Source organism: Coregonus lavaretus, assembly GCF_964263955.1.
Source record: "Coregonus lavaretus genome assembly, chromosome: 6".
In the NCBI taxonomy this organism is placed as follows: domain Eukaryota; kingdom Metazoa; phylum Chordata; class Actinopteri; order Salmoniformes; family Salmonidae; genus Coregonus; species Coregonus lavaretus.
The window spans coordinates 52,507,681-52,519,789 of record NC_139993.1 but is presented as its reverse complement, the minus strand read 5'-3'; positions in this window follow the sequence as shown (position 1 = coordinate 52,519,789).

Below are 12,109 nucleotides of genomic sequence, written 5' to 3'. Positions count from 1 at the left end.
ATTAATGCCCATGATTTTGGAATGAGATGTTCGACGAGCAGGTGTCCACATCTTTCTGGTCGTGTAGTTAGGATGTTGTACATGTAGTTTCACCTGACTGGTAGCTTAGCAGGTAAAGTAGGGAACTATGGAACATTCAGGGTATGAGGTAGAATCCTGTTAAAGGTACAATATTTTGAAAATTATTTTATGTCAAACCACACTTTCTGAACTGTTGTTCAAATAATTAACAATAGTGAATGGGCGGAGAAGCACAGGGCAAAGTTCTATTTCCAATGTAATTAAATTCCAAAAAATTATAGGCTATTTACATTGACTGGAAATAAATATTGTTTCATGCATTTGTCTATTTTCATATTGTCACGCCCTGACTCAGGGGACGCTTATATGTTGAGTCAGGGTGTGTATATTCCTTGTTGTGCGTTTTCTATGTTTGTGTTCTAGTATGTGTATTTCTATGTTGGCCGGTGTGGTTCCCAATCAGAGGCAGCTGTCGCTCGTTGTCTCTGATTGGGGACCATATTTAAGCAGCCTATTGGCACTGTCTAGTTGTGGGATCTTGTTCCGTGTAAGGTATGGTGTGTGTGCTACCTTGGACTTCACGTTTCGTTTCCTTTGTTGTTTTCGTCATGTGTTTATCAGTTCAATAAACATGTACGCATATCACGCTGCGCCTTGGTCTGACCCGTCCTTCAACGAACGTGACACATATATAATAAGAGAGTTGTGATTTTCTCCATATAGGCCTACCCCTTATTATAAATAACATAGAGTCCCTTATATTTCAAAAAGTCTCAAGCTAGGGTATATGATAACACTGGTAATAGGTCAGTTGTTGTAGCTTATTAATTGCGAGGCACATTGGAGCATAAATTATAATAATATAACTAGTTTTTATATTTCACTGGACTGATGGTCATGTCTCAGCGGAGGGAGGGAGCTCGTGCGACTAGAAGTGGAGAAGCGTGTTTCATGATTTCTAAAAGTGTTGAATAAAAACGGTGTTGTAGTGCTGATCATTATCTTTAAGGCCCTCAATTAGTGATTGATATAAAGGGGGGCTAAAGGCCCTTCATGGCAAAATCACTGATATCAAATAACTTGACCAATGCTCCAACATCCTCTTCTATAACCGATCTCTTGAAAAGTGAACAGTGAGCTTTGTTTGGCCACTCATCCCCTTCCCGAATACGCACCAGGTTGTAGGCACTCCTGAGGTCTAATTTGGTGAAAAAGCGGGCCCAATGCATTGACTCAATCATTGAAGGAATGAGGGGAAGAGGATAACTAAATCGTACCGTCACATTATTCAGTGGTTGAAAATCAATGCACGGGCGTAAACCGCCATCTTTCTTCTTCACAAAGAAGAAACTCGAGGAGGCAGGTGAAATGGAGGGACGTATATACCCCTGGCGCAGGGACTCCGTTTCAGCCTGCGACAGGGTATACACATGACTCCTGGGAGGTACAGCGTCTACCTGAAGGTTTATCGCGCAATCCCCCTCCCGATGAGGTGGTAATTTAGTCGCTTGCGTCCTGGTGTATTCCGCTACGTGCGCCGAGCATGTGTCCCTGGTTCGCAAGGTACTGGTCCGACTGCTGGAAAATGATCTCTATGCCAAGGCAGAGAAGTGTGAGTTTTTCCAGCAGTCAATCTCCTTCCTCGGATATCGCATTACCACCACAGGTGTGGAGATGGAGGGAGACCGCATTGCAGCCGTGCGTAATTGGCCGACTCCAACCACGGTAAAGGAGGTGCAGCGCTTCCTTGGCTTTGCCAACTTCTATCGAAGGTTTATTCTGGGCTTTGGCAAGGTCGCAGCTCCCATTACCTCCTTGTTGAAGGGTGGGCCGTCCCGGCTCCGCTGGTCTGATGAGGCTGATTTGGCCTTCAGTAGATTGCGGGGTCTGTTCACCTCAGCCCCGGTACTGGCTCACCCCGATCCATCACTACCATTCGTAGTGGAGGTGGATGTGTCCGAGGTAGGGATAGGAGCTGTCTTATCCCAACGCTTGGGCACGCCACCCAAGCTCCGCCCCTGTGCCTTCTTTTCTAAGAAGCTCAGCTCGGCGGAGTAGAACTACGCCGTTGTTGATCGGGAGCTGCTGGCTGTTGTCCGAGCTTTGACGGTGTGGAGACATTGGCTCGAAGGGCGAAACACCCTTTCCTCGTCTGGACAGACCACCGTAACCTGGAGTACATTCGGGCAGCGAGGAGGCTGAATCCTTGCCAGGCCAGGTGGGCCCTCTTCTTCACCCGGTTTGATTTCACACTCTCATACATTCCGGGTACGAAGAACGTGAAGGCAGACGCACTGTCTCAGCTGTATGACACAGAGGAGAGGCCCAGAGACAACACCCCCATACTCCCGGCCTCATGCATTGTGGCGCCGGTAGTATGGGCGATGGACGCAGATATAGCGCAGGCATTACGCACAGATCCATCTCCACTGGACTTTGGTATTTTGCCTCCTGCGCCTGACTCCTTCATTCACACCTCGTCACAACTCTATACAATTTAGTGCAGAATCTAGTGCAGAATAACTATAATGGGGGGATCCTGCCCTGAATAGTGCATGCTATCGTGTCACACTGAGTGTACAAAACATTAGAAACACCTGCTCTTTCCATGACATAGACTGACCAGGTGAATCCAGGTGAAAGCTAGGTTCCCTTATTGATGTCCTACTGGCTATGTCACCCATATGTAATGTGCTATATTTCATATAGAACACCTGCAGAGAGTCCTGAATTATGGGATCTCTATGGTGTCACCACTGTTCCATGCCTTCCCAGGGAGTTATGGAGACAGACACTGTGTACCTACTGAAAAGGCTGATGTTTCAACAGTGAGCTGCTGTTTCTTTGGCAACCACCATCCACTTACTTGTACATGATGTACTCAGACTATACACTGAACCCCTCAGGCCATGTTGTTATACAACAGGTTATCTGACAAGGTTCCCACAAGGAGTAGAAAATAGAGCACCCTGACCTTTACGTCTCTGCAACATACGAATGATCTTGACAACATTCTTCAAGGAAGTAGTTCTTCCATTGTTGTCTTTGTCAATTTCAATTGATTATAGGGCTTCCTCAGGCAGTTTTACTAAGCCTGTGATAACACTTTATTTTACGGTACTGCTTCCACTGATATTTAAGTAGTAGGAAAGTGTGTGGTGTCAATAATAAGTACTTCCTTAACGCACAATCATTCAACTCAATTGGTTATGACCTACACTGCAATACGAAACACTGCATAGTGGTGTTTTTTTATGAATCACAAAGAATCTAACAAGTGAGCCATATGTTATTGTTGTATGATTAGTTCTGATGTGATGTCCACGTAAACATCTGGAATGTTTTGTTCTGTAAATGAAAGTGCAACTTTGTCATCCTCTAACAATGACAATCATCATTGAAATGCCTGACCAGACAAGAAACATTTAGAGAGAGAGAGAGAGAGAGAGAATGAGAGAGGAGAGAGAGAAAGAGACGGAGAGAAAGAGAGAAAGAGAACATGAGAGAGAGAGAGAGACAGAGAGAGAGCGCGAGAGAGAGAGAACGAGAGAGAGGGAAATAGAAAGGGAGGGGGAGAGAGGAGCGAGAAAGAGAGAGAGAAAGAGAGAAAGAACATGAGAGAGAGACAGAGACAGAGACAGAGAGAGAGAGAGAGAGAGAGAGAGAGAGAGAGAGAGAGAGAGAGAGAGAGAGAGAGAGAGAGAAATAGAGAGGAGGGAGAGAGAGAACGAGAGAGAGAGGGAAATAGAGAGAGAGGGAGAGCGAGAGAGAGAGAGAGATACTGTTGGCACATGAATATGGCGGACTATGGCTACAGACGGGTTGTGTCTGTTATCAAATCAAATCAAATCAAATGTTATTTGTCACATGCACATGGGGGGGGGGGGGGGGGGGGGGGTCAATGTAAATAGTCCGGGTGGCCATTTCATTAATTGTTCAGCAGTCTTATGGCTTGGGGGTAGAAGCTGTTAAGGAGCTGATCAGGAGCTGATTTGTATACAAATGTAAGCAAGGTTTGAAATTATTATGTTTTAGTGAAATATTATATATGTTTGGGCTTCTTGTAGTCAATTTGCACACCATCCGCTCAAGACAAAATCAGCCAGTGGTTGAATCTAGTTGATGATCCCTGGTGTATGGTATGTAGTCTATACCCTATAGGCTGTCTGTGTTTGAACATGTACATTGATGTATGTCCTGGACATTTTCTCCCTTATAGCATCCGCACCTCTCTGTTAGCTAGGGAGAAAGTTAGAGCGTCGATCACAGGGGTTTATTGCTTGAGGGAAATAGATCTGTCTTTTCCTGCCTTTACATTTTTATTTTGTACAAAGCAAATGACAATCATACTGTATGTTTTCAACCTGAGGCACATGAGGCTACATGAACAGTACATGGTGTTGCAACGAGGTGGCAGGTAGCCTAGTGGTTAAGAGCATTGTGCCAGTAACTGAAAGGTCGCTAGTTTAAATCCCTGAGCCGGTAAAGTGGAAAAATCTGCAGTTCTGCCCTTGAGCAAAGCAATTAACTCCCAACGACTGCTCCCCAGGAGCCGATGACATTGATTAAGGCAGCCCCCCTCACCTCTCTTATTCAGAGGGGTTGGGTTAAATGTGGAAGACGCATTTTGTTTGAATGCATTCAGTTGTGAAACTGACTAGGTATCCCCTTTCCCAACAAGTGTGTGTGTTCTGTTGATTTAATGGCCTTTATTATTTGCACTGCATGGCAAACAAAAGTCTCTCTGTTGGAAGTACTGTACAGGTATGTGAATGAGTGGCTGCATTTTTCAGCTTCTCCCTCTCTCTCTGTTTCGGATTGTGCTGTAGCTGGAATGGGTCGAGGTTGGTTGAGAGGCACCTGGAACAAGATATGATTTGAATTGTGCCAAAGGGGCTTTTTCTCACTTCTTCTTTTTGAACCTATACCTGTAAACACTGAGTGTACAAAACATGCTCTTTCCATGACATAGACTGACCAGGTGAATCCAGGTGAAAGCTATGATCCCCTATTGATGTCTTACTGGCTATGTCACCCATATGTAATGCGCTATATTTCATATAGAACACCTGCAGAGAGTCCTGAATTATGGGATCTCTATGGTGTCACCACTGTTCCATGCCTTCCCAGGGAGTTATGGAGACAGACACTGTGTACCTATTGCAAAGGCTGATGTTTCAACAGAGTGAGCTGCTGTTTCTTTGGCAACCACCATCCACTTACTTGTACATGATGTACTCAGACTATACACTGAACCCCTCAGGCCATGTTGTTATACAACAGGTTATCTGACAAGGTCACCTGTTAAATCCACTTCAATCAGTGTAGATGAAGGGGAGGAGACAGATTAAAGAAGGATGTTTAAGCCTAGACACAATTGAGACATGGAAGGGCGCGCCGGTTTGAATGTGTTAAGAACTGCAAGGCTTCTGGGTTTTTCTCCCTCAACAGTTTCCCGTGTGTATCAAGAATAATCCACCACCCAAACGACATCCAGTCAACTTCACACAACTGTGGGAAGCATTGGAGTCAATATGGGCTGGCATCCCTGTGGAACACATTAGAAACCTTGTAGAGTCCATGCCTGACGAATTCAGGCTGTTCTGAAGGCAACTCAATAGTAAGAAGGTGTTCCTAATGTTTTGTACACTCAGTGTATACAGCACTTATAAGATTACAATGGCTAATGGGTTAAGCCAACAATAAAGACCAAGCTGCAACAAAGACCAAAGTAAAATACCACTTAGCCTCTTTATGACTCACAACACACAGCACTGACTAGAAGAATGAAACCACACTGAAGAATCATGCATAGTTTAGGGTTTCACTGCATAAATCACTCATAATGATGGTCATTGTGCATGTCTGCATGGAATGAAATGGCTTCTGCAAGAAGTTGTTTGTCAACAAAATTGCACGAAAAAACAAGCATCTTTGGAATTAGAAAAAGAGAATGTTCTCGGAAAATAATTGCTTGGGCGCTTCGATAGTGTTTGAAGTTGTGCTTACAGTTTATAACTATGGGCGCTTCGATAGTGTTTGTAGTTGTGCTTCCAGCTTTGCGGAACAAGAGCAATTAGGTATTTTTATAAGGCACATTTAATAAGGCACATGCCTAATTAGGACTAATACAAGATAACAGATTTCAATCAAATGGCCTAACCTGAAGCATGAAGTATCTACCTGCAACAACAGGCTCGCCTTCAACATTTTATATTGACATCTCAATATAAATTATACTATTTCAATAAAGCTCCAGAGGTACTCACCAGTGCCACAATCAGCAGAAGCAGCAGGCAGACTCCTGTATGCCTGACCCTAGCCCTAGCCATGACAGTGTTATAGAGTCTGCACCATACAGACAGTTAATGTACAGTACAGTCCCCCTCTCACTTTAGTCTCACTCTCTCCCTCAGAATGTAGAATTTAGGCTTGAGAATTCATGAGGTGGGTGTTAAATATGAGGGGAGGGAGGTGTCTTATGTACTTTCTCCTCAGGGACACTGGAACACCTACAGTATGTCCTATGTCAACAACCATTATCCCCCCCCCCCCCCCCCCCCCCTCACCACACCTACCCCACCCCCATCCCGACCACACCCCTCTATGCCGAACCCTCCCATATCCATCCACCCTCACTCTCTCTTTTTTTTTCTCTCTCCTTCCACTCCCCCTCCCTCTCTTTCTATAAGCTGACTCCTCTTACCCCCTCTTCCCCTCTCTTCCTCTGCCTCCCTCTGGGTGAATATTTTTGAAAGGTGTGTTTCTGTGTGGTATTAAGATAACCTGCCTAAATGACTACCAACCCGTAGCACTCACGTCTGTAGCCATGAAGTGCTTTGAAAGGCTGGTCATGGCTCACATCAACACCATTATCCCAGAAACCCTAGACCCACTCCAACTTCCATACCGCCCCAACAGATCCACAGATGATGCAATCTATATTGCACTCCACACTGCCCTTTCCCACCTGGACAAGAGGAACACCTACGTAAGAATGCTATTCATTGACTACAGCTCAGCGTTCAACACCATAGTGCCCTCAAAGCTCATCACTAAGCTGAGGTCCCTGGGACTAAACACCTCCCTCTGCAACTGGATCCTTGACTTCCTGACGGGTCGCCCCCAGGTGGTAAGGGTAGGTAATAACACATCTGCCACGCAGATCCTCAACACGGGGGCCCTCAGGGGTGCGTGCTCAGTCCCCTCCTGTACTCCCTGTTCACCCATGACTGCATGGCCAGGCACAACTCCAACACCATCATTAAGTTTGCCGATGACACAGCAGTGGTGGGCCTGATCGCCGATAGCGATGAGACAGCCTATGGGGTGGAGGTCAGAGATCTGGCTGTGTGGTGCCAGGATAACAACCTCTCCCTCAACGTGATCAAGACAATGGAGATGATTGTGGACTACAGGGGAAAAAAAGAGGACTGAGCACGCCCCCATTCTCATCGACGGGGCTGTAATGGAACAGGTTGAGAGCTTCAAGTTCCTTGGTGTCCACATCACCAACAAACTATCATGGTCCAATAATTGTTGTTGTGGACTCCGGCCACCCTAGTCATAGACTGTTCTCTCTGCTACCGCACAGCAAGCGTTGCCGGAGCGCCAGGTCTAGGTCCAAAGGGCTTCTTGGCAGCTTCTACCCCAAAGCCATAAGACTCCTGAACAGCTAATCATGGCTACCCAGACTATTTGCATTGTCCCCCCATCCCACCCCACACCCTCTTTTGCGCTGCTGCTGCTCTCTGTTTATTATCTATGCATAGTCACTAACTCTACCCACATGTACATATTACCTCAATTACCTCGACTAACCGGTGCCCCCGCACATTGACTCTGCACCGGTACCCCCTGTATATAGCCTCCCTACTGTTATTTTATTTTACTGCTGCTCTTTAATTATTATTACTTATTTTTTACTTATCTATTATTTTTTACTTAACACTTTTTTTTTTTAAACTGCATTGTTGGTTAAGGGCTTGTAAGTAAGCATTTTACTGTAAGGTCTACACCTGTTGTATTCGGCGCATTTGATTTGATTTGATTTGATTTGCTGACACAGAAAGCTGGCAGGCTGGTATACTTTATAGTGCCTTCCAGCCAGGGCGGTCGCAGTAACACTGTTAAACTGGCTCTGCCTGTCTTAGGTTGTGACGCAAATGGCACCTTATTCCCTATATAGTGCACTACTTTTGATCAGAACCATATGGGCCCTGGTCATAAGTAGTGCACTACATAGGAAATAAGTTGCCATTTGGGACACAGACTCACTCTCAGTTAATAAAACATCAACAAAGGAAAACAGAGTCGTCAATGTCAGCTTGTCTGATAAGCCAGCTGTGAATTTCAGCTTGGCTCAGTCCCAAATTGCACCCTATTTCCTATATAGTGCTCTACTTTTGATGGGCCCTGGTCAAAAGTAGTACGCTATATAGGGAATAGTGTGCCATTTCGCACAAATACCTTTCTTGGGTCTGATGGGATTGTTGTGTAAAAGCCAGTGAGAATTAGTAGAGCATTTTTGCAGCCTGTGTGGAATGATTCAAACCCTAGTACCATATGAAAATACCTGTTATGAGGGAAGTTGATTACTAGGGGAAGTATGGTCGCTAAGCACGTATGACTGCTTATAACATTAGGAGGGAAAGTTATTTTTGGGGTAAATATTTTACATTTACATTTACATTTTAGTCATTTAGCAGACGCTCTTATCCAGAGCGACTTACAGGAGCAATTAGGGTTAAGTGCCTTGCTCAAGGGCACATTTACGTCATTTAGCAGACGCTCTTATCCAGAGCGACTTACAAATTGGTGCATTCACCCTATAGCCAGTGGGATAACCACTTTACAATTAATTTTTTTTTTTTTTTTTGGGGGGGGGGGGGGGAGGGGGGGTAGAAGGATTACTTTATCCTATCCCAGGTGTTCCTTAAAGAGGTGGGGTTTCAAATGTCTCCGGAAGGTGGTGAGTAACTCCGCTGTCCTGGCGTCGTGAGTGAGCTTGTTCCACCATTGGGGTGCCAGAGCAGCGAACAGTTTTGACTGGGCTGAGCGGGTACTATGCTTCCGCAGAGGAAGGGGAGCCAGCAGGCCAGAGGTGGATGAACGCAATGCCCTCGTTTGGGTGTAGGGACTGATCAGAGCCTGAAGGTACGGAGGTGCCGTTCCCCTCACTGCTCCATAGGCAAGCACCATGGTCTTGTAACGGATGCGAGCTTCAACTGGAAGCCAGTGGAGTGTGCGGAGGAGGGGGGTGACATGAGAGAACTTGGGAAGGTTGAACACCAGACGGGCTGCGGCATTCTGGATGAGTTGTAGGGGTTTAATGGCACAGGCAGGGAGCCCAGCCAACAGCGAGTTGCAGTAATCCAGACGGGAGATGACAAGTGCCTGGATTAGGACCTGTGCCGCTTCCTGTGTAAGGCAGGGTCGTACTCTCCGAATGTTGTAGAGCATGAACCTGCAGGATCGGGTCACCGCCTTGATGTTAGCGGAGAACGACAGGGTGTTGTCCAGGGTCACGCCAAGGCTCTTCACACTCTGGGAGGAGGACACAACGGAGTTGTCAACCGTGATGGCGAGATCATGGAACGGGCAGTCCTTCCCCAGGAGGAAGAGCAGCTCCGTCTTGCCAGGGTTCAGCTTGAGGTGGTGATCCGTCATCCATACTGATATGTCGGCCAGACATGCAGAGATGCGATTCGCCACCTGGTTATCAGAAGGGGGAAAGGAGAAGATTAGTTGTGTATCGTCAGCATAGCAATGATAGGAGAGGCCATGTGAGGATATGACAGAGCCAAGTGACTTGGTGTATAGGGAGAAAAGGAGAGGGCCTAGAACTGAGCCCTGGGGGACACCAGTGGTGAGAGCACGTGGTGCGGAGACAGCTTCTCGCCACGCCACTTGGTAGGAGCGACCGGTCAGGTAGGACGCAATCCAGGAGTGAGCCGCGCCGGAGATGCCCAGCTCGGAGAGGGTGGAGAGGAGGATCTGATGGTTCACAGTATCAAAGGCAGCAGACAGGTCTAGAAGGACAAGAGCAGAGGAGAGAGAGTTAGCTTTAGCAGTGCGGAGAGCCTCCGTGACACAGAGAAGAGCAGTCTCAGTTGAATGACCAGTCCTGAAACCTGACTGGTTTGGATCAAGAAGGTCATTCTGAGAGAGATAGCAAGAGAGTTGGCTAAAGACGGCAGCTCAATAGTTTTGGAAAGAAAAGAAAGAAGGGATACTGGTCTGTAGTTGTTGACATCAGTGGGATCGAGTGTTGGTTTTTTGAGAAGGGGTGCAACTCTCGCTCTCTTGAAGACGGAAGGGACATGGCCAGCGGTCAAGGATGAGTTGATCAGCGAGGTGAGGTAGGGGAGACGGTCACCGGAGATGGTCTGGAGAAGAGAGGAGGGGATGGGGTCAAGCGGGCAGGTTGTTGGGCGGCCTGCAGTCACTAGTCGCAAGATTTTATCTGGAGAGAGAGGGGAGAAAGAAGTCAAAGCATAGGGTAGGGCAGTGTGAGCAGGACCAGCAGTGTCATTAGACTTAACAAACGAGGATCGGATGTCGTCAACCTTCTTTTCAAAGTGGTTGACGAAGTCATCCACAGAGAGGGAGGAGGGGGGGGGGGGGGGGGGGGGAGGATTCAGCAGTGAGGAGAATGTGGCAAAGAGCTTCCTAGGGTTAGAGGCATTTTGAAGTAGGTGTAGAAATACAATGACCATACCTGTGAATAGTTTATATTTTGTTTAACAAGTCACATAATAAGTTGCATGGACTCACTCTGTGTGCATGACTACCTCATCTATGTACCCCACACTTACAATTATCTGTAAGGTCCCTCAGTTGAACAGTGAATTTCAAACACAGATTCAACCAGAAAGACCAGGGAGGTTTCCCAATGCCTCGCAAAGAAGGGCACTTATTGGTAGATGGGTAAATATAAAAAAGCAGACACTGAATATCCCTTTGAGCATGGTGAAGTTATTAATTACACTTTGGATGGTGTATCAATACACCCAGTCACTACAAAGATACAGGTGTCCTTCATAACTCAGTTGTCGGAAAGGAAGGAAACCGCTCAGGGATTTCACCATGAGGCCAATGGTGACTTTAAAACAGTTACAGAGTTTAATGGCTGTGATAGGAGAAAACTGAGGATGGAGCAACAACATTGTAATTACTCCACAATACTAACCTAAATGACATAGTGAAAAGATGGAAGCCTGTACAGAATTACAATATTCCAAAACATGCATCCCGTTTGCAATAAGGCACTAAAGTAAAACTGCAGAAAATGTTGCAAAGAAATTAACTTTATGTCCTGAATACAAAACGTTATGTTTGGGAGAAAATCCAACACAACACATCACTGAGTACCACTCTTCATATTTTCAAGCATGGTGGTGGCTGCATCATGTTATGGGTATGCTTGTCATCGGCAAGGACTGTGGAGTTTTTTTAGGGGCATAAAAATAAACGGAATAGAGCTAAGCACAAGTAAATTCCTAGAGTTCAGTTTGCTTTCCAACAGACACTGGGAGACAAATTCACCTTTCAGCAGGACAATAACCTAAAATACAAGGCCAAATATACACTGGAGTTGCTTACCAAGATGATATTGAATGTCCCTGAGCAGCATAGTTACAGTTTTAACTTATATTGGCTTGAAAATCTATGGTAAGACTTGAAAATGGCTGTCTAGCAATGATCAACAACCAACGTGACATAGCTTGGAGAATTTCTTAAAGAATGATGTGTAAATATTGTACAATCCAGGTGTGCAAAGCTCTTAGAGACTTACCCAGAACGATTCACAACTGTAATCGCTGCCAAAGGTAATTACAGCATGTATTGACTCAGGGGTGTGAATACTTATGTAAATGTGATATTTCTGTATTTCATTTTCAATAAGTTTTCACTTTGCGATTATGGGGTATTGTGTGTACATGGGTGAGAAAAACAGCTTAAACAAACTCCTTCAGATTTGTCTAAAATTCTAAATTAATCAGGAATAAGCATGGTCAGCTATACCATAAGGACCCCTTATTAATTTCCTCATTACATGTAGTGCAACAAGACCACTCATGGTCTG